Genomic DNA, 20,257 nt, shown 5'->3' with positions numbered 1-20,257 from the left:
GGTGGGAGAAGAAGAGTTATAGCCTCAATAGGGGCTGAGTGGTGGCCACTGCTCCAGCCCTGCTGCTCCTCCTACAGCCTTGACCCAGCCTTGGCTGCTGCTCCTGATCTTACCTCAGGAGCTACTCTTTTGGCCCTAGGGACTCACTTGGCCCTGGTCATTGCTATTGCAGCTGCAGCCACTGATACAGCCCCAAAGGCTGTCCTGACCCTGGCTGCTGATCCTCTGACCCTAGGCCATTGATCTGGCCCTGGCCTCTGCTCATGTGCTCCAGTCCTCCCAGAGGCTGATCTGGCACCCCTAGGCTGCTGCTCAGATCCCAGCCACTGCTCTTGTGGCCTTGGGGACTGACTGGGCCCCAACTGCTGCTATGACCCTGGAGGCTGACATGGTGGCCTCAGCTATTGTTCTGGCCTGGTGTGAAGGGGGAGTGGAAGGGGTGGAGGGCAGAAGGTTCAGGTCTGAGGGTTATCATCCCCAAATAGGAGGTTCACATGCCACTCATGTCTCATTTGTAGAGCTTTTTTATTGTAAGATGATAAGGCCCATATCTCGGGCTCCAGCCCAAGCCTTGAAGTTTACACACAGCAAAGTAGGAGCCTCTCAGCCCAAGTCCCAGAAGCCTATCAGGTGGCATGGATCAGCCACAAAAGTTTTTTTTGTTTGGTTTGGTTTGGTTTTGGGTTTTTTTTTTTTTGCTATGTAAATATACCTTTAGGGTCAGGGCTGTGGGTGGTTACACTATACTGGATATCTTTAGGGTCAGGGCTGTGAGTGGTTACACTAGGGGTTGGAGCAGGAATCAGACCTAGTGGTCAGAGCAGGAGACAGGAAGAGGATCCAATCCCAGGATCACAAATGAAGGAACCTGCAGACATGCCCAGAGTTAGAACCAAAGCCAAGATGAGGCTCAGAAACCTCAGAGGCAAGATAAGAAGCAGCTGCCCTTCCAGGCTAGTGAAGTGGTATATTCAGTCAAGCAGCCTATTGTGGGCCAGTTGCACTTGGTGGGTTGTCAGGAGACTGACCCTGTTGCAGTGCCTGATCCCTTACAATGTTCTGAAGCTTTTCCACTGTGAATAATTTTTTTAAAAATAGCGGGAGGTGGGAGGGAGGTCCAGTCCTCCTGCTCCAATGGCTTTTTAATTACTTTTCCAAAGTGGAATAGTTTCCACAGAAACAACTACAAGAGCTGCATACCAGGAAATTCTATAACCCAGTTAGAACAATTGGCTGAGGAATAAGGCACCTGTTTCCCCATCTAAGAGTGTGTCTACACTTCACTCTTACCTCAAAATAAGCTATGCAATTTGGAATATTCATTTGACATACCTGGACATTTCATAAAAAATCTCCAATTTTTTTCGGACCTTTTATGAGTAATGATACACATAAAGGAGAATGAGTTCAACCTTTCTATTCACCCTTCAGTTTGTCCCTTTTTCCATTTTTCTATCACCAAAATGTGTAAGTGATTATTAAATAGGCATTAAATAGAAAGGCAGAATGAAATGTGATTGTAATTAAGAGCTGCATGTCAGTCAGGTGCCTTGTGCTGACATATGGGCCAATAGATACATAGTAATGTAAATGCTTTGGCCATGGTGACCAATTTGTAATTGCAAAATAATTCTATTTTTACAGCTGATACATTAGTAAAGACCTCAAAAACCAGATTCAGCTGGGCCTGGATTTTCTCATTACTGTACTTAGTGACCAATAACAACTTGGCTGCTTCTAGTCTTCCAGCAGCACATTAGTAGGACGATCTCTCCTGAGACATGCTGATAATGTATAGAGCAGAGTAGATTGCTGCTGAAGAAGTTGATATTAGCCAAAAAACAAAAATAAAAACCAAAACAAACAAACAAAAAAAGAGATAGAGTAACAACTGATGTCTTCAGTGTGTACAGTATTATTAGTAGGAATCCTAGTTTTCCATGATAAGAAAAACCTAAATTCTCTGACAAAAAAAGGCATAAAGTCCAAGTATTTCCATGAGTAAAATGCAACATTGAACTTCAGCTTCCCAAGGAAAATATACAGAGGTATCAGCAGAGCAAAATGTTTTATTACTATATTTACAGTTGTAAAATGATGGAGTGATCCATTCACAGTGCTCTGTTTCTTTGTTGTTGTTGATGGTCCCGCAATTTCAGCCTCTTGTTTTTGTTTCTTTTAATTCAGTTTGTAGTTAGTGCTTTGCATGAGTTCGAGAACTGTCTGCCTTCAAAGACAATCAACAGCCTTATTGCATGCAATAAAGAACAGCACATTACTATGAAATTTGTTCTTGCCAAATGCAATGGCACAGTCTCCAAGGGTGATTTTTAAAGTTTTCAGCATCTTTTCATAATTTTAACCACTAACATCTGAAGGCTAAGGTGAAATTTGAGGTGCATTAAAACACAAACACCTATATGTCATTGAGTTACTCTATACTGTAAGTTTATTAGAGAATTTGTACCTATATAAATGAAAAACACATCCAAAAATCAGTCACAAGAGGGGGAGGTTGTGCACAACGAATAAATGAGTTTGGCATTTTCAGTAAAATTTAATGAATAGTTAAGATATGTTTTATTTTTTCAGCCAATGGATTTATCGGATCCCTGATTCTTAGTAACTGGCTTCTGGCAAATTTGCCCTCTTTACAGTTGTGTGAAGAAGTAAATCAGAAAGGCCAACTAAGTAGATACCTAAGTACTATAAAAGAGTAGTAGGGAGAACTATTTGCATTAGTGTGGTTATTATACCATCCAATTGGTATACACGAGTGGAGACTGGAGTCTTTAGATGCACACAGTGATTAGCTTTGTACAAATTAATTTTATCAGTGTTGTGTGACATTGGAAACATAATGTTTTCATGGTATGAGGACCAAAGAATGTAAGTATAATATTAGGTATTTTACTAGTTCATAGAAACTCTAAAGCTGTGGCAACTATCTGACTGCCATGCTCAAGTTTCTCACTCCTGCTGTAATCAGTCTACCTGGAAATTTTATCTAAAGAGAAAGAGCCTTTGTCACTTGCACCTCACCATCCACAAAGAAGAGCTTAACAAACAACTATAGAATAATTGAAATATAGTACTGAAAGGCCATGTCTACACTTAGGCTATGTCTAGACTGCAGGCTTCTTTCGAAAGAGGCTCTTTCGAAAGCATCTTTCGAAAGAGCCTCTTTCGAAAGATCGCGTCTAGACTGCAGGCGGATCTTTCGAAAGAGAAATCCGCTTTTTCGAAAGAGAGCACCCAGCGAGTCTGGATGCTCTCTTTCGAAGACGGCCTCTTTACATTGAAGAACGCCTTCTTTCGAAAGAGGAACTTTCGAAAGAAGGCGTTCTTCCTCGTGAAATGAGGTTTACCGCCATCGAAAGAAAAGCCGCGTTCTTTCGAAATAATTTCGAAAGAACGCGGCTTGAGTCTGGACGCAGGGGAAGTTTTTTCGGGAAAAGGCTACTTTTCCCGAAAAAACCCCTGAGTCTGGACACGGCCTAAGAGTATGTCTACACTTGTACCCTCTTTCGAGAGAGGGATGCAAATGAAGACATTCAAAATTGCAATTGAAGCTGGGATTTAAATATCCCATGCTTCATTTGCATAATCGTGTTATGGCGCTATTTAGAAAATAGCGCTATTTCAAAATAACAAACATGGTGTAGATGCGGCTATTTCGGTAGAACACCCTTCTCTTGAAATAATCCTTATTCCTCATACAGTGAGGTTTACCAGTTATTTCGGAAGAAGGGTGTTCTCCTGAAATAGCTGCATCGACACTGCATTTGTTATTTCAAAATAGCGCTATTTCAAAATAGTGCCATAACGCAATTATGCAAATGAAGCATGGGATATGTAAATCCCAGCTTCGTTTACAATTTTGAATGTCTTCATTTGCATCCCTCTCCTATACCCTATGGAAACTATTTCAAAATTACAAAATTTGATTTAATAACTCCTGATTTTACAAAATCAAAATACTGTATCCCCACTATGGAGAAGCCTCAAAATTAGTCTGAGGCAGGCTCCATTAATGTGGGTGTGCTACCTCAACTTAGAGCTCCAGGAAGCACTGGGGAGTAACTAGTTCAAATTACTCTGGAGAGTAGTTATTTCAAAATAGTTGCACTGGAGCATCAACACTACTGCTATTTCAGAATAACTATTTCAAAATTAGCTTTATTCCCCAAGAAAAGCAGGAGTACAGATTTCGAAATAAGCAGCCCCTTATTTTGAAATAATGGGCTTGGTAATGTGAACACTCCGCATATACATTGAGGGTACATCTAGGCTACACTTCTCTGTCGACGGAGAGATGTTGATTAGGCACATCGAAATTGCTAATGAAGCAAGGATTTAAATATCCAATGCTTCATTAGCGTAAACATAAACAGTCTAGATGTGGAACTGTTGAAAATAAACCCTTTTTCTACAGATCCTGTAAACCTCATTTTTTGAGGAATACAGGATCTTTCAAAAAAGGGTTTATTTTCGACAGATCCGCATGAAGACTGGCTTTTTTTTAAAAAAACAACAACTCTGGTTCGAAAAAAAGCGGCATCCATGTTTATGCTAATGAAGCATGGGATATTTAAATCCCTGCTTCATTAGCAATTTCGATGTGCTTGATTTGCATCCCTCTGTCGACAGAGGGATGCAGTCTAGACATGGCCTTAATTTAAGGGGGGTTATTTAGAAATAAAGCCCTAATGTAGATCAGGGCAAAGAGACCTCAGTAGGTAATCTAAAACAGGTCTTTTCACTGAGGCTAGCTCATCCCTGACAGGTGACTGACTAACCTGTTCTTTAAAGTTTCTAATGATGATTCCACAACCTCTGTGGGCAATTTGTTCCGATACCTAACTACTGTTATAGTTGGGAACTTTTTCCAAATGTCTAACTTAAATCTTCCTTGCTGAAATTTAAGCCTTTCATTTCTTGTCCTATCCTCAGTGGATAAGGAGAACAATCCTCCTCCCCTTTATAATAATCTTTTATGTACCTGAAGATTTTTATCATGCCCCTGTTCCTTCTTGCTCCCTTAGTAATTTTTTCTCCAAACTTAACAACTCCAATTTTTTCAGTCTTCCTTTGTAAGTCTTATTTTCAAGACCTTCAATCATTTTTGTTATTTGCCTCTGGACTTCCTCAAATTTATCCGCCTTTTTCCACAATGCAGTACCCAGATCTGGACACAGTTCAAGCCTTATCAATGGTGATTAGAGCAGGAGAATTAGTTCTTACATTTTGCTTACAACACTCCTGGTAACACATCACAAAAGAATGTTCACTTTTTTTTGTAACAGCATTACTTTTTCCATTTTGAATATGTGTACTTGATTATTGCTTCCTAAGTTTGCCACTTTGTATTTGTCTTGATTGAAATTATACTATTCATCTCAGACCATTTCTCCACTTTGTATACTAATTCTGTTCCCAAAGCTCTCCCTGCACACTCTCCCAGAAAATTTTGTAAGTATACTCTCTAAGCCATTATAAAAATCATTTATGAAGATATTGACTATCACCAAATGCAGGAGAGATTTATGTGGGACTCCACTTGGTATGCTTTACCAACTTGATTGTGATCACTACTGTCTGAATATTGGTTTCTAACCAGTTGTGCACCCATCTTACAGTAGGTTTCTCTAGCTTACATTCCCCTAGTTTACTTATGAGGCCCTGCCTCTTCTGGGGGCCTAGAGGCAACTCTGCTCCCCCCCCCCACCCACAACATTGCCCATGGTCCAGTGAAGTCTGTTGCCAGCCCTGGCCAGTTGTATCTACACTAGGAGACTTTGCAAGTATACCAGAATAAGTATACTAACAACACATTTTTAGTGTAGAAAATGCTTGAATTTCTTCACTTTATATATAATCAGTAAAACAATGGGCTGAGGCACATGAATAAAATGGATAACAAATTACCTATGCTTCAGTAGCATACAATGGAAGGCTTGGTCCCTGTCTACTTGAGCTCTTATATAATTATATAGTTCTCCATAACCAATGTCTAATTATCTAAGAATCAAGTTTTTACAATGCTCCTCACTCTGATATATTATTATACACATATATCATCAGCATGTACAGATGAATCAGGATAATCAAATGAGGCATCCCACCAGACTGACTATTAGAAAATAACTTCATCTGACTGAGGCTCAAGAAGGATTTGTATCTGAGAAGTAACAGTACCAATGAAGAGCAAGGCCAAAAAAAAGATTACATTTAGCTAGGGAACAAGTGGTATGTTTGTGCCTGATTGTTTCACAGAGTGGTTATTTCCATTTCATTTGACACATTGGAAATAATGATAAAGAACTGGAAATAGAAAGTATATCCTTTTTAAAATGAGCACACATGTGTTTAGCTTTATAATGCCTACCTTATCATCTTCATACCAAACTATTGTCAACCATGCCACCCATACTAAATCAGTTCAAGACAATAGGAATAGAGAAAAGGAGTTTCTGCTTTGTGAGCCAAAAACAAAACAAAACAAAAAATCAAGTACAATTTAACAATCTATTGACAACTCACAGCAGTGATAAATTTTTAAATAAAACTTCCTATTTGTGATAAATATGCTGGGATATTTTCTGGGATTTTTCTTTCCTCAGTTTTCATTACCTGGGGTATTAGTCTTAAAAAAAAACAAGTATATTTATCATGCTGAGTCTTGTGAAACTAAACAAGTGAGGTGTCTAGTATCTTAGGAACAATATGTGATCACTACTCACCAAGTTTCGGCAGAAAGAAAAGTCTGCAACTCAATATGTTTCTGCTGCTCACTGCTGTATTTATATTAGTAACACTAGCTATTACCATGGAGAGAGCTTGTGGAATGAGTATGGATATTTGCTCTCTTTATATGGATCATCCATCTGCATCACCATTGCTGCTTCTGTGCTGTATTGTGGTACTCTGTTGAGAGCCTTCTAGATATTTATAGTCAAGATAACTGGAGAAGATTCTTCACTGGTTTCTTGATTGACTTGCTCAAAGAGGAGAGTGGACACTGTACAGGTAGCAGGCGAGACTGGTTGCATCAAGTAACCATTTCTTGAATAATGGCTAGACTACTGCATGACAAGAGGTAGATTTTCCTCATCAAAGCAATTATTGAAAAGATCTGGACTAGACTGTGGAGCAAATATAATCCTATGTCAAACTCCTGGTATACAGAGAAAATGTGCAGATTACTCCACCCTATGGAATGAATAAACTTATTTTGCTCTTCACAGTTGACCAGAGAAGATATTTGCTTTGTCAGTTCTGTAAAACTGGATGTTTAAGTGCAAAACACATACTCTCCTCTTTGACCATGCAGCAATACACTATATAAAGTCATTCGAGAATGGCCCTATAAAGTTGGAATGCCAATCTTATTTTAAAATAATCTAACACAAATCTTAATAATGGGATTCAACCTTCATTTATTTTACATTTTATAGATTCCATGACGATTTCCAGTTTTCTTTCTAAAATAATTAAAAAACTTTCATCACCTACAAATTTATCTATGGTTTCTAGGGTCTTTCCCACAAAGCAGTGAGAACATGTATACTATAATATGATATTTGTTAGAAAAACTCTCAGTTTTGGTGACAGAAAATTTCCACCATGCGAGAGACTTGTGTCTTTTACCATCCCCTCCCTTTATTGTTGACAGAGAGCTAGTGAGGACTATGCTGTTTGTTTTGTCAAGAGAACTGGCTTCCACTAGTATCCCACAATGCCTGCCCTAATTTGCTGAGCTGCTGTGTTTGGGGAACAAACAAAAAAACAAATCATTGGAATGCTTCTGTTGCTACAGGGAGAGGGCTGAAGAAACAGCTGTGCTGCTTTGACATTCCTCAGCATCCAAGGCTCACATAGCTATAAGGGAAGTGCAAGGCTGAGCTCTGCCTTCCCACAACATTGCATGCTGGGATGTTTACCCTTCTACCCCACATGTACACACCAATTTTACTCCAAAATAAAAAATAAATATAGAAATGTTCTGTTGGGACATGAAGATCAGTAGTTACCCCCAAGCACCCTCATCACAGCTCTGCATAAGGCTATGCCTAAACTGCTCAGTGTAGTTGCTCTTTGTCACGAAGGAAGAACTCTTTGGGTACATCTACACAGCACCCTTACCTCAAAATAAGCTACAAAATTTGTGCTACACAAATTGCATAGCTTATTTTGAGTTAATTTTGAAATAGCCCTTATTTTGAAATAACAAGCTTGGTAGCGTGGATGCTTGTTTCTTGTACAAACATGCAGACAAGGGGGATCCAGTAGATATAGTATATTTAGATTTTCAGAAAGCCTTTGACAAGGTCCCTCACCAAAGGCTCTTGTGTAAATTACATTGCCATGGGATAAGAGAGAAGGTCCTTTCATGGACTGAGAACTGGTTAAAAGACAGGAAACAAAGGGTAGGAATAAATGGTAGATTTTCAGTATGGAGAGGGGTAACTAGTGGTGTCCCCCAAGGGTCAGTCCTGGGACCAGTCCTGTTCAACTTATTCATAAATGATCTGGAGAAAGGGGTAAGCAGTGGGGTGGTAAAGTTTGCGGATGATACCAAATTGTTTAGGATTGTCAAAACAGAAGCAGACTATGAGGGACTCCAAAAAGATCTCACCAAACTGAGGGTATGTCTACACTACCCTCCTAGTTCGAACTAGGAGGGTAATGTAGGCATACCGCACTTGCAAATGAAGCCCGGGATTTGAATTTCCCGGGCTTCATTTGCATAAGCGGGGCGCCGCCATTTTTAAAACCCCGCTCGTTCGAACCCCGTGCAGTGCGGCTACACGGTGCACTAACTAGGTAGTTCGAACTAGGCTTCCTAGTTCGAACTACCATTACTCCTCATTCCACGAGGCTTCCTAGTTCGAACTACCTAGTTCGTGCCCCGTGTAGCGGCGCTGCACGGGGTTCGAACGAGCGGGGTTTTAAAAATGGCGGCACCCCGCTTATGCAATTGAAGCCCGGGAAATTCAAATCCCGGACTTCATTTGCAAGTGCGGTATGCCTACATTACCCCGCTAGTTCGAACTAGCGGGGTAGTGTAGACATACCCTGAGTGATTGGGCAAGAAAATGGCAAATGAAATTTAATGAGAATAAGTGTAGAGTAATGCACATTGGGAAAAATAACCCCAACTATATGTACAGTATGATGGGGGCTAATTTGGCTATGACAAAGCAGGAAAGAGATCTTGGAGTTATTGTGGATAATTCTCTGAAAACTTCTACACAGTGTGCAGCAGCAGTCAAAAAGGCAAATAGGATGCTAGGAATTATTAAGAAAGGGATAGAAAATAAGACTCAGAATATCTTACAGCCCCTGTATAAAACTATGGTACGCCCACATCTTGAATACTGTGTACAGATGTGGTCTCCTCACCTCAAAAAAGATATTTTGGCCTTGGAAAGGTTCAGAAAAGGGCAATTAAAATGATTAGGGGTTTGGAACAGGCCCCATATGAAGAGAGGTTAAAACGACATTTCAATTTAGAAAAGAGGAGACTGAGGGGGGATATGATAGAGGTATATAAAATCATGAGTGGTGTGGAGAGGGTGAATAAAGAAAAGTTATTTATTAGTTCCCATAATAGAAGAACTAGAGGATACCAAATGAAATTAATGGGTAGCAGGTTTAAAACTAATAAAAGAACGTTCTTCTTCACACAGCATATAGTCAACCTGTGGAACTCCTTGCCAGAGGAGGCTGTGAAGGCTAGGACTATAACAGAGTTTAAAGAGATGCTAGATAATTTCATGGAGGTTAGGTCCATAGAAGGCTATTAGCCAGGGGATAGAAATGGTGTCCCTGGCCTCTGTTTGTCAGGGGCTAGAGAGGGATGGCACGAGACAAATCGCTTGATCATTATCTTCGGTCCACCCTCTCTGGAGCACCTGGTGCTGGCCACTGTCGGCAGATAGGCTACTAGACTAGATGGTCCTTTGGTCTGACCCAGTATGGCCATTCTTATGTTCTTATGTTGTGTGCATATGTAGGAATGTAAGGCAAGGGGAAACAAGGACCATCTCTGGAAGCAACATCCCTGCTATTATTGGCTATTAGCATGGAACTGCAGTGCAGCCACTTTATGAAGTAACATCTAAGCATTGCATACTATTTTCTTAGATAATAGCACTGAGCTTCTGGATTAAAGAGACTCATTAGCATCCCTCCTAACACTTTCAGTCTCTGGATGTCATATTCTTGTGTGAGATATGGGCTTGCTACAGAGCTTCCATCTTAGTGAAGTTTATACCATATGTGTTCATCGTAAGAGTCTTTACTGCACAGACAGATATGACAGAAGATAGTTGAATAAGGTATTTTACCCATAGTACCAATTGCTGAACAATATAGTACAAGAAAAACTTAAAAAAACAATAAATAATTTAGTAGCACCTTCAAGACTAACAAAACATGTGATTTGACCATTTCATATGTGTTCATTTTTTTTAATTGTATCCTTTGGTATATATGGTTGTGACTATTTTCTTCCACTATTTGATCTGAGGAAGTGGGTCTGGCCCACGAAAGCTCATCATCTAATAAACCATCTTGTTAGTCTTTAAAGTGCTACATAGTCCTGCATTTTGCTTCAGCTACACCAGACTAACACGGCTACATTTCTATTACTATAAAACATGTAGATGGTACATGAGCTTTCATGGGCGCAACCCACTTCTTCAGATGACTGGAATATAAGAAGTCCAGATCAAAGAATAATAAGGGAAGAGGAGGAGAAGAAAAAAAAGAGAGAAAAGGAGGGAGGGAAAAAAGAGGGAGACAGTGAGTAGATGGTTGAAGTAGTAACAAGAGGCCGATAAAGCAATTAGCATCTCCATTGTTTGTTTGTTTGATTAAGTCATTAGGATGTGAAAGGTAGTGTGTTAGTCTTTAAGGTGCTACTAGACTATCTCCTGTTTTTTAAGTTTTTCCTTTTACAGACTAACTCGGCTACCCCTCTGAATATAGTACAAGTTAGTATTCCATTACATTTCCCCTTCTAAGTTCTACATTACTCCATTTGCAATATTTCCACTCTCATGATGTCTCTGAGGTTCAGTATATTTTAGTCAGTAAGGGTACGTCTACACAGCAGCATTATTTTGGAATAACTGAAGTTATTCTGAAATAACAAAGACCATGTCTACACTACACGCCTTTATTACAAAATAATGTTGAGCAGAAGGACATCTTATTCCAACTCCTGTAACCCTCATTTCACGAGGAGCAGGGGAATTCAAAGGAAGAGTGTTTTTCCTTTGACTTACTGCTATGTAGACAGCTCCAAAAGCTGAAATAAATTACTTCGACTTAAGCTATGCAATTGATGTAGCTGAAGTTGCGTAGCTTATTCCAACTTTAGCTCTGCTGTGTAGATGTACTGTTAAGTGTCTCTGAATCATACTGCTTATAACTTGGTCATATTGCTGTCCATTAGTTACAACAACTGGCTGTGGTGGATCCAGAATCCTCAAGTCTTCTTATTCAGCTTTTTCCATCTGTAGAGTCTGCTGTATTTATTGTTCCTTCTAAGGAACAAATAGTAGATGTTAAGGGTTTCTGTGGAAATTTTGACTGTTGGTCTTAGTTACATCTATGGGCACTGATTTATCTCTTTTTAGAGTCGTCCATCCTTTTCCATCCAGATTGGCACACACACATTCCCCTGTATCTAGATGTGTCAGTTCTCTAACATTCGTTGTACAATTTTTCATAAGCCCTTTATAATGCTTTTGTTTTATTTGGCTACCCTCTTCATGTCTGGGCACTTTGGAGACACATTTTTTTCCAAAGTAAGAAGAGTAAGTCCTGAGTTGTCTTGCTATGAGGAGCTGTGTTGGATTATGTCCAGTAGCTGCCATTGGTGTTGCTCTGTAATTCAGAAGAGTAAGGAATGCTTCTTCCTCCCGTAGGATATTCTTGGCTGTCTGTACTTCTCCCCCTAGTCTCTCTATTCATTTGTGGTAATATGGGCTGCTAGTAATATGATCAAATCATATTTTGTTTGGAGTGCCTTAAATTCTGCTTGCAGTGAATTGTGGTCCACTGTCTGTCACTAGTTATTCTGGAATACAGATGCAATCAAAAGTGCACTTTGGTTTCTTAATAACATGTGGTTGTGACACTATCCCACTATCTCACATATTTTATGGAAATATACTTTTGAGTATGAATATGCATTACTTAAATATACTCTATGCAAATGAGGCAAGTAACCTGTCATCCCCTGAATGTGATCCCCTGAATGTGTGTATTTTATTTCTGTGCATATATCTTTCTTATATGGGAAGTGTAAATCTGTTTCTTAATTCTAGGTCCTCTAGTGAAAGCCATTAGTGGTACTTACGGTACATAATGGCCTAGCATTCAAGACAATGATCTGTAAATGGTTTTATTTTTCCTATAAGCCCAAACTGTGGCTGATCCTCTAAAACACATGACAATGCCAGATGGTGTTGTAATCCATCTTGAATGTTATAGTTTTATAATGGGGGAGACAAAGGATTCTCACCCTGGGCAATTTCTATTTAAGGGATGAGAAACAAATAATAAGGATCTTCAGATAGCTTTTGAAACTTCCTCCCCACCCGTACAGGACACATAAGAATCCCTGGAAAAATAATTACTGTAATGAGAGAGGTAGAGAAGTATTGCAGAGATGAAGTCCCAAGAAAAGATAATCTTGGCTTCTGAAGAATTGTATTTGAGATAAGAACTAGGGTGAGAAATATGATCTGGAACAACTTCTGCTAGTGTAGTAGGCTTAGGCGGTATGTTTTGTTTTATTTTTGCTTAGTAACTTACTTTGAACTCTCTGTTTTCACTTGCATCCGTTTAAATCCTACTTCTATTAACTATTATCTTTTGCTTATTATCAAACCCAATGTAAATGATTGTCACCTAAGAAGGAGCAACAACTGTGCATGTCTTATTTTCACTGATAAAGGGAGTGAACATCTTTATGACCTTGCTCTGTGTAAAACTTTTGTACAGAGAAAGATGGATTTATCTGAGGTTTTTGTCCTATTTGAGGCAGATCTCTTGAGTGCTGTCAAGTCTATTCCCCACTCTGGCACTCCAGGTATGTCTAGACTACATGGCTCCATCGACGGAGCCATGTAAATGAGCTTTCTAGACATAGGGAAATGAAGTGGCGATTTATATAATTGCTGCTTCATTTACATCAAAATGGCCACCGCACTGTGCCGATCAGCTGTTTGGCGGCACAGCGTGGTAGTCTGGACGCTCTGCGGTCGACAACGGAAGCCTTTGTCGACTGCCCTCATAGAATGAGTTTTACCGGGGTGGTCGACAAAGGCTTCCCTTGCCGACCGCGAAGCATCCAGACTACCGTGCTGTGCCGCCAAACAGCTGATCGGCACACTGCGGTGGCCATTTTGATGTAAATGAAGTGGCAATTATTTAAATTGCCGCTTCATTTTCCTGTGTCGAGTAAACTCATCTACCATGGCTCCATCGGCGGAGCCATGTAGTCTAGACATACCCTGAGTGTGCAGCGGCAGTAAAAAAAAGCAAATAGAATATTAGGAGACATTAAAAAATGTTAGCGAATAAGACCATGGTACGCCCACATCTTGAATACTGAATACAGCTGTAGTCATCTCAAAAAAGAGTATAATGGCACTGGAAAAGGTCCTGCAATGAGGAGTAACAGTAGTTCAAATTAGGAGCTTTAATTCCAACTACCTAGTCCATGCCGCATGTAGCCGCGGGCAGGGAGTTCGAACTACAGGGCATTTAAAAATGGTGGTGCCCGGGAACATGCAAATAAAGCCTGGGATATTTAAATCCCGGGCTTCATTTGCAAGTTCGAATGCCTACATTAGCCACACTAGTTTGAACTAGGGTGGCAGTGTAGACATACCCTAAGATGCTGCAGGACTATTTGTTTGGGGTTTTTTAAAGTTTTTTCTATTAAGCCTGTGAAAGAGCCATTAAGTGGTAATGAAAACATTTAACAGGCAAGTGCCAACCTTGAATTTACTAACAAAACCAGTTGTGCATCACTATGTCCACAGGACCTTAGTTTAAAAATTCCTTTAAATATTTCATTAGTTTATTTCTGAAGATTATAAAATTACATCTCTAATAAATTCATGCATAGACATTTAGATGTATTCAGCTTTAGCTTTAAATACTTTAATCTTCAGACACAGTTTTTAAATAAATTGTTCAAAAAGACCCTACATTTATATAAAATACACATTTTAATTTTAATGGCTATAGTACAAAAACTTACTTCCAAAGTCTTCCTGTCCTTTCTATACATCCCTAATCTCCTTTCATCTCCCAGTTGAAGAGAACCTAAAAAAGATAACTTTCCTTTTCTTCCAGATAGCTGGACAAATCAGTTTCCCCTGTACTTCTGTGTATTTTGTGAACTAGTTTTAAGAGAGCCTTCCCCCAAAACCAATACCTTAAAGATATAAAAGCCTTTGATATGCCTAAAATCGTTGGAAAAATAATAAGATAAACATATAGCAAAATTTCATACAAAATTAGTGTTCCGTTTTTCGAAGTACAATGAACTTTGTTATGAACACACTAAACTGCACTGACTGATTCATTTAAAATAATGTCTTTGTTTCAATGAGTTTAAACATGTAGTAATCTGGCATGATTACTTTATGAAGGCTTAAGAGTTTATTTAAAATATAAAATCAGTTTAGAAATACTGATGAATAAAATATAAAACAGAAAAAGGATACATCATGTATTCCATAATATTTAATGTTGTATTCAGCATGACAACTGACTTGCCCTTACTACAAAGTTTTTGCAAATAAATCTCTGACAAACTTCAGTGTATATAAAAAAATCTGTGACTGACATCTTTTATTCCCAAATTTAGTGCTTTTAATTAAATACCTTCTGCATGCCCAGTCTTCACAATCTGTCATGCAATGAAAAATATGCTCCATTTTCTTTAGAAATAAATTTTAGAGATTTTTTTCCAAATGTCATTTGCCGGATTTGGCTGGACGGGGGCTATGTCTAGACTGCAGACTTCTTTTGGGAGAAGCTTTTCTGGAAGAGAGTGTTCACACAGCAAAAGCGCATAGAAAAGGTGATCTGCTTTTTCGAAAGATAGCGTTCTCATAAGTTGGACACTCTCTCACATTTAAGTTGTGATTAGTATGGACTGAGTGGCCACCAGGACACCTATGCTTTTTCCTGGAGGCCTCTTCTTTTGAAAAAAAAGCCTCTTCCTCATCCACACATGGCTTTTTCCAAAAGACCTCTTTCAGAAAAAGGCTTCTTTCTTGTAGAAAGAAGTTTACCTCTGTCGGAATAACCCCTGAGTTCTTTCGACTTTCTGTCAAAAAAACAAAATTGCAGTGTGGACATAAGTGCAGTTTTTCTGGAAAAACTCTGCAGTGTAGATATACCCTGGATGAGCAGAAAGAGGAAGGAGACAGTGGGGAAGGGGTAGAATAAGGTAGTGGGAGCGCGTCAGAGCAGGGGTGGAGTATTGGTGGGTCCATAGGCTGGGGAGATTGCTTTCCCAAGCAGCAGCATCACCTGCCACCTATGGATAGTGCATCCAATACTTTAATTGCTTTTACTTTCTCAGGGATACAGCTTATTCCACCTTTGTTTATTGTCTCTCTCAGCTTGTGTTGGTTAGCAGTTCTGCCATCTTTCTTTGGAAAATTTCATGTGCACAGGAAATCCCGAAAGGAGAACTTCAAAAGTACACTCTCCTGAAAGAGGTGATAGATGAAGTCTCCTCTTAGCACTTCTTTTGATGAAAGAATTTGCCAGAATCTGCTCAAGGCATCCCGTATGGGTAATACTAGCTCTTTTCACTTTGGGGAGGAAGTCATCCAATGTTGGGAGGATATATTCTCTCAGAAGAACTTCACTATTAAGACTCACGTTTCTCAGGATTTTTTAATACCTGGTACCAATAGGGCATACCATACTCTTGACTCTGTGATATTTTCAATTATGAAAATCTCATTCATTCTCTTTAACTCAGTTTCTACATCATGAAGCAATAAGGTAGGAATTCTGTGAATGCACAGTATGTGTGTTCAGCATTGTTTCTTAAGGACAGCTTTACTGCATCTCCTTTCAAAATTACAACACCATCAAATAGTCCCTTAAAGTCTTCCACCTTTCTCTCAAGGTTCATCTGGCTGCCATTCTGCTGGAGAGAAGGCTGTTGGTTTGTCGTTCTTTAATCACATACACTCTGAATACATACCGTAGTTTGTCTTTCTAAGTTGTTTCTAGGGTGAACTGTCCCATGCTCCTCAGAATACCTTAAGGGTTAGTCAAAGCTGTGTCAGATGTTGTCAGCTCTGGCTGGGATGAAGGTTTTTGTTTCTACTGGTGGTACACACTCACATGCCTCAGTGCACACACTTTTTATTCTGCACATGATAGAAAAAAATCCACAGATGGATGGAAAAGATTAGAGAGAACATTGCTTATGAGACAGTTTAAAAGTTAATAGTCTTGCCTTGAGCATTCAATTTCATTCTTCAGGGAGGCTCTGTTTCACCTGCAAGTGACAGATCCCAGAAACAGATAAGTCAACTTCCAGACTACTTTGAGGTGGTAAACAGCTGCAAAATACCCATGCACAACTGGCTAGAAATATATAATCTCTTTGGATATGCCTCTTTCTGTCCTTTGTGATGTGTTCTGGAATTTGTTTGTCTTATCCTGGAAGCTCTTTGTCTTTGCCTCAGTGGTTTTATGATAATGATTATCAGCAATCATGCTGAATCTCTTTACTAATTCTAAACTAGTTTCTAGTTATTCAATTTTGTCCAGTTGTGACTGGTTTTGCTGTCTCACCAGTTCAGATTCGTTTGCTATTTGAATAGCTATGTGACGTTAGGTTTGGTTTTACTAGACATGTTGTGAATTTTTTTTTATCTGTTAACCTAATAACTAGTTTATATTTGATATTTTCATTGGGTACATCTTGTATAAAGCACTTATATCGAAGTTCAGCATTTTTAATAAATAGCCACATGCTTCTGAGAGTTTTGAATGCTGACATCAGCTTGACTGCTGTCATCTGAAAATGTGTGCCATTTGTTGATCCATGCAATATAGTTGTAGCCTTGTGAGTTCAGAATATCGGAGAGACAGGCTGGGTGAGATAAAATCTTTTATTGTACCAACTTCTCTTGGTGAGAGTGAAAGTTTGTTGATCCAGAAAAAAGCTCACCCGCCCTGTGTTGATCCAGGTTATCTGGCAACAACACTATCAGCAAAAACGAGATTGTATCCATCCTCTCTGTGCTCCTCTTCCTATCTTTGTTTCTGTCCTCCTTATCTGCTAGTACCCTAACACGAACAGCCAATTAATTGCAAAACAGAGAGGAAACTAGGAGTGATGTTGAAGTCATCTATGCTTTTTGTTGCTTTTGGTGGAGTGCTTTAAAATGTGAGCAATGATTTTATCCTAGTGACAATGAGTCTGGGTGTAAAGAGTGACTTAGAATGTGACCCCAGTCTGCTGCTATTTGTAGAATATGAATGTATAATGGAGTAGCACAATATGCACTGTGTGTTGCTGAGTATTGTTGTGCCACTGGTGGCAATGACATATCAATCAATATAGCCATTGGCCACTTTGTCTTGTTTTTGTCCTCTCACAACTCATCAATACAATATTCTGATTTGAAATAATTTTGAATCAGAGGATCTTAGATTACCTCGAGATATCATCCAAAAATTTTCTGTAGAGTTTTCTGTAGAATTTGTTTTAGCAATTTCCACATCAGTGCCTTTTTGAAAATGGGATAATCCTTCATGTTTACACACATTAGAAGACATGTCTATCTCCAAATTATGTTATTTCCATTAAATGGCTTCACGTGTGGATGATTGGCTACTTGGGTGATTCTTCCTTCTCAATCCGACTTGGCTTGTAATTTAGAAGAAAAAATATTCAGTTTTAATTGATTCCAATTTATATCAGGAGATATTTGTCATATTGGAGTGAGACAGATGTATTTAAGGAGCATATTTCCGCAATGTGGTTTCCAATTTTTATACAATCTCTGCTCTACTTACATTTCAGACACATAATTGAGGTACAATGAGGTGAAGTGACTAGCTCAGAGTTTTACAGAAATCTGGGTATGGAACCCAGGCCTTCTGAATCCCAATCTAGTGTTTTATTCATTAGGTAACACTTCCTGTCCATTGAAGTAAATTGTTACTATTTGTTTTTCTGTTGTGCTACAGAACTAAGATAGCTATGGAGGGTGCGTGGAATTATATCAGCTGGCATGCCATCAGCTGAATCACTAATTACATTCAAATTGTAGCATTTTTGTTAAAGATATATGGGCCAGAGAAAACCCAGGTTCATTTTCAGAATCTAGAAAGAGTTTTAAAGGCTGGCAATTAAAACACATTTGCATACTTAATGAGCCGCCATTTTTGCAAAAGGGGCTTTTGTGCAAAAAGGAGCCATCTACACTGCTCCTTTTTGTGCAACACCCCACTCTTGTGCAACAGCTGTTCTTCCTGAAAAAGGCGGCAGAACGGCTCTTGCTCAAGAGGGGGTTTTGTGCAAAAAGGCGCAGTATAGATGGCTCCTTTTTGCACAAAAGCCTCTTGCACAAAATGGTGGCTCATTAAGTATGCAAATGAGGCACGGTGATATTCACTGCTTTGCCTCATTTGCATATTCTCTTGCGCAAGAGGGGGCAGTCTAGATGTAGCCATATTCTTTAATTGTATTTCTAATGATGTCTTAGGATACTGAAATCTAAAGTGAATTTTAAAAATACAGAGAGGTAACTGTGTTAGTCTGTAACTTTAAAAATAACAAGCAATCTTGTGGCACCTTAGAAACTAACAAATTATATATTCAATATATTTTGGTTAGTCTCTAACATGCCACAAGACTACTCATTTTTAAAAACACAGTTTGCTTTTTGCCACAAATACCTTTTAGGAGTAGTTTATTTGACAAACCTAGCTGTTGTGAGCTGTTCATGGAGACATTATAAATTTTTTAAATAGTTTGTTCAATGTTCATAGTTGTTTGTGAATTCTTCTTTTACATAAGAACATAAGAATGGCCGTACTGGGTCAGACCAAAGTTCCATCTAGCCCAGTGTCCTGTCTGCCAACAGTGGTCAATACTAGATGCCACAGAGGGAGGGATCACAACAGGTAATCCTCACATGATGCCTCCTCTTTCACCTAACTCTAGAGAAACAGAGGCTAGGGACACCATTCCAACTCATCCAGGTTAACAACCATTGATGGACCTAACCTCCATGAATATATCTAGCTCTTTTTTGAACCCTGTTAAAGTTCTAGCCTTCACTGCATTCTCTGGCAAAGAGTTCCAGAGGTTGACTGTGCACCGAGTGTAGAAAAACTTCCTTTTGTTTGTTTTAAACCTGCTGCCTATTGATTTCATTTGGTGACCCCTAATTATTATATTATGGGAATCAGTAAACAACTTTTCCTTATTTACTTTTTCCATACCAGTGATAATTTTATAGCCCTCTGTAATATCCCCCCTTAGTCTCCTCTTTTCTAAACTGAAACGTCCAAGACTTTTTAATCTCTCTTCATATGGGACCCATTCCAAACCCCTAATACTTTTTGTTACCCTTTTCTGAACCTTTTCCAATGCCAACATATTATTTTTTTGAGATGAGGCAATTACAGCTGTATTCAGTATTCAGTATTGTTTAAATCCCCACTTCATTTACATCAAAATGGAAGGTCATGTGGGTGGGGGAGTGGCACTATACATGAATGAAAATGTAGAATCAAATTTAGTAAAAATCTTAAATGAGACAAAATGTTCCATAGAATTTCTTTGGATAGTAATTCCATGCTTCAAGGCTGTGTCTACATTGGCAAGGTTTTGCACAAAAGCAACTGCTTTTGTGCAAAATCTTGACGCCTGTCTACACTGGCCATGAGTATTTGGCAAGAACACTGACGTTGTAATGTATAAAATCAGTGCTTCTTGTGGAAATACTCTGACACTCCCACTCAGGGATAAGTCCTCTTGCGCAAGTGTTCTTGCGCAAGAGGCCAGTGTAGACAGGTAACATCAATTTCTTGCGCAAGAAAGCCCAATGGCTAAAATAGCCATCGGAGCTTTCTTGCACAAGAGAGCGTCTACACTGGCACAGATGCTTTTGTGCAAAAGCAAATCTTTTGCGCAAAGGCACATGCCGGTATAGACACTCTCTTGCGCAAATACTTT

The sequence above is a fragment of the Pelodiscus sinensis genome, chromosome 1 (assembly GCF_049634645.1).
Source record: "Pelodiscus sinensis isolate JC-2024 chromosome 1, ASM4963464v1, whole genome shotgun sequence".
NCBI classification, from domain to species: Eukaryota; Metazoa; Chordata; order Testudines; family Trionychidae; genus Pelodiscus; species Pelodiscus sinensis.
Note: the sequence above shows the minus strand (reverse complement) of the source record.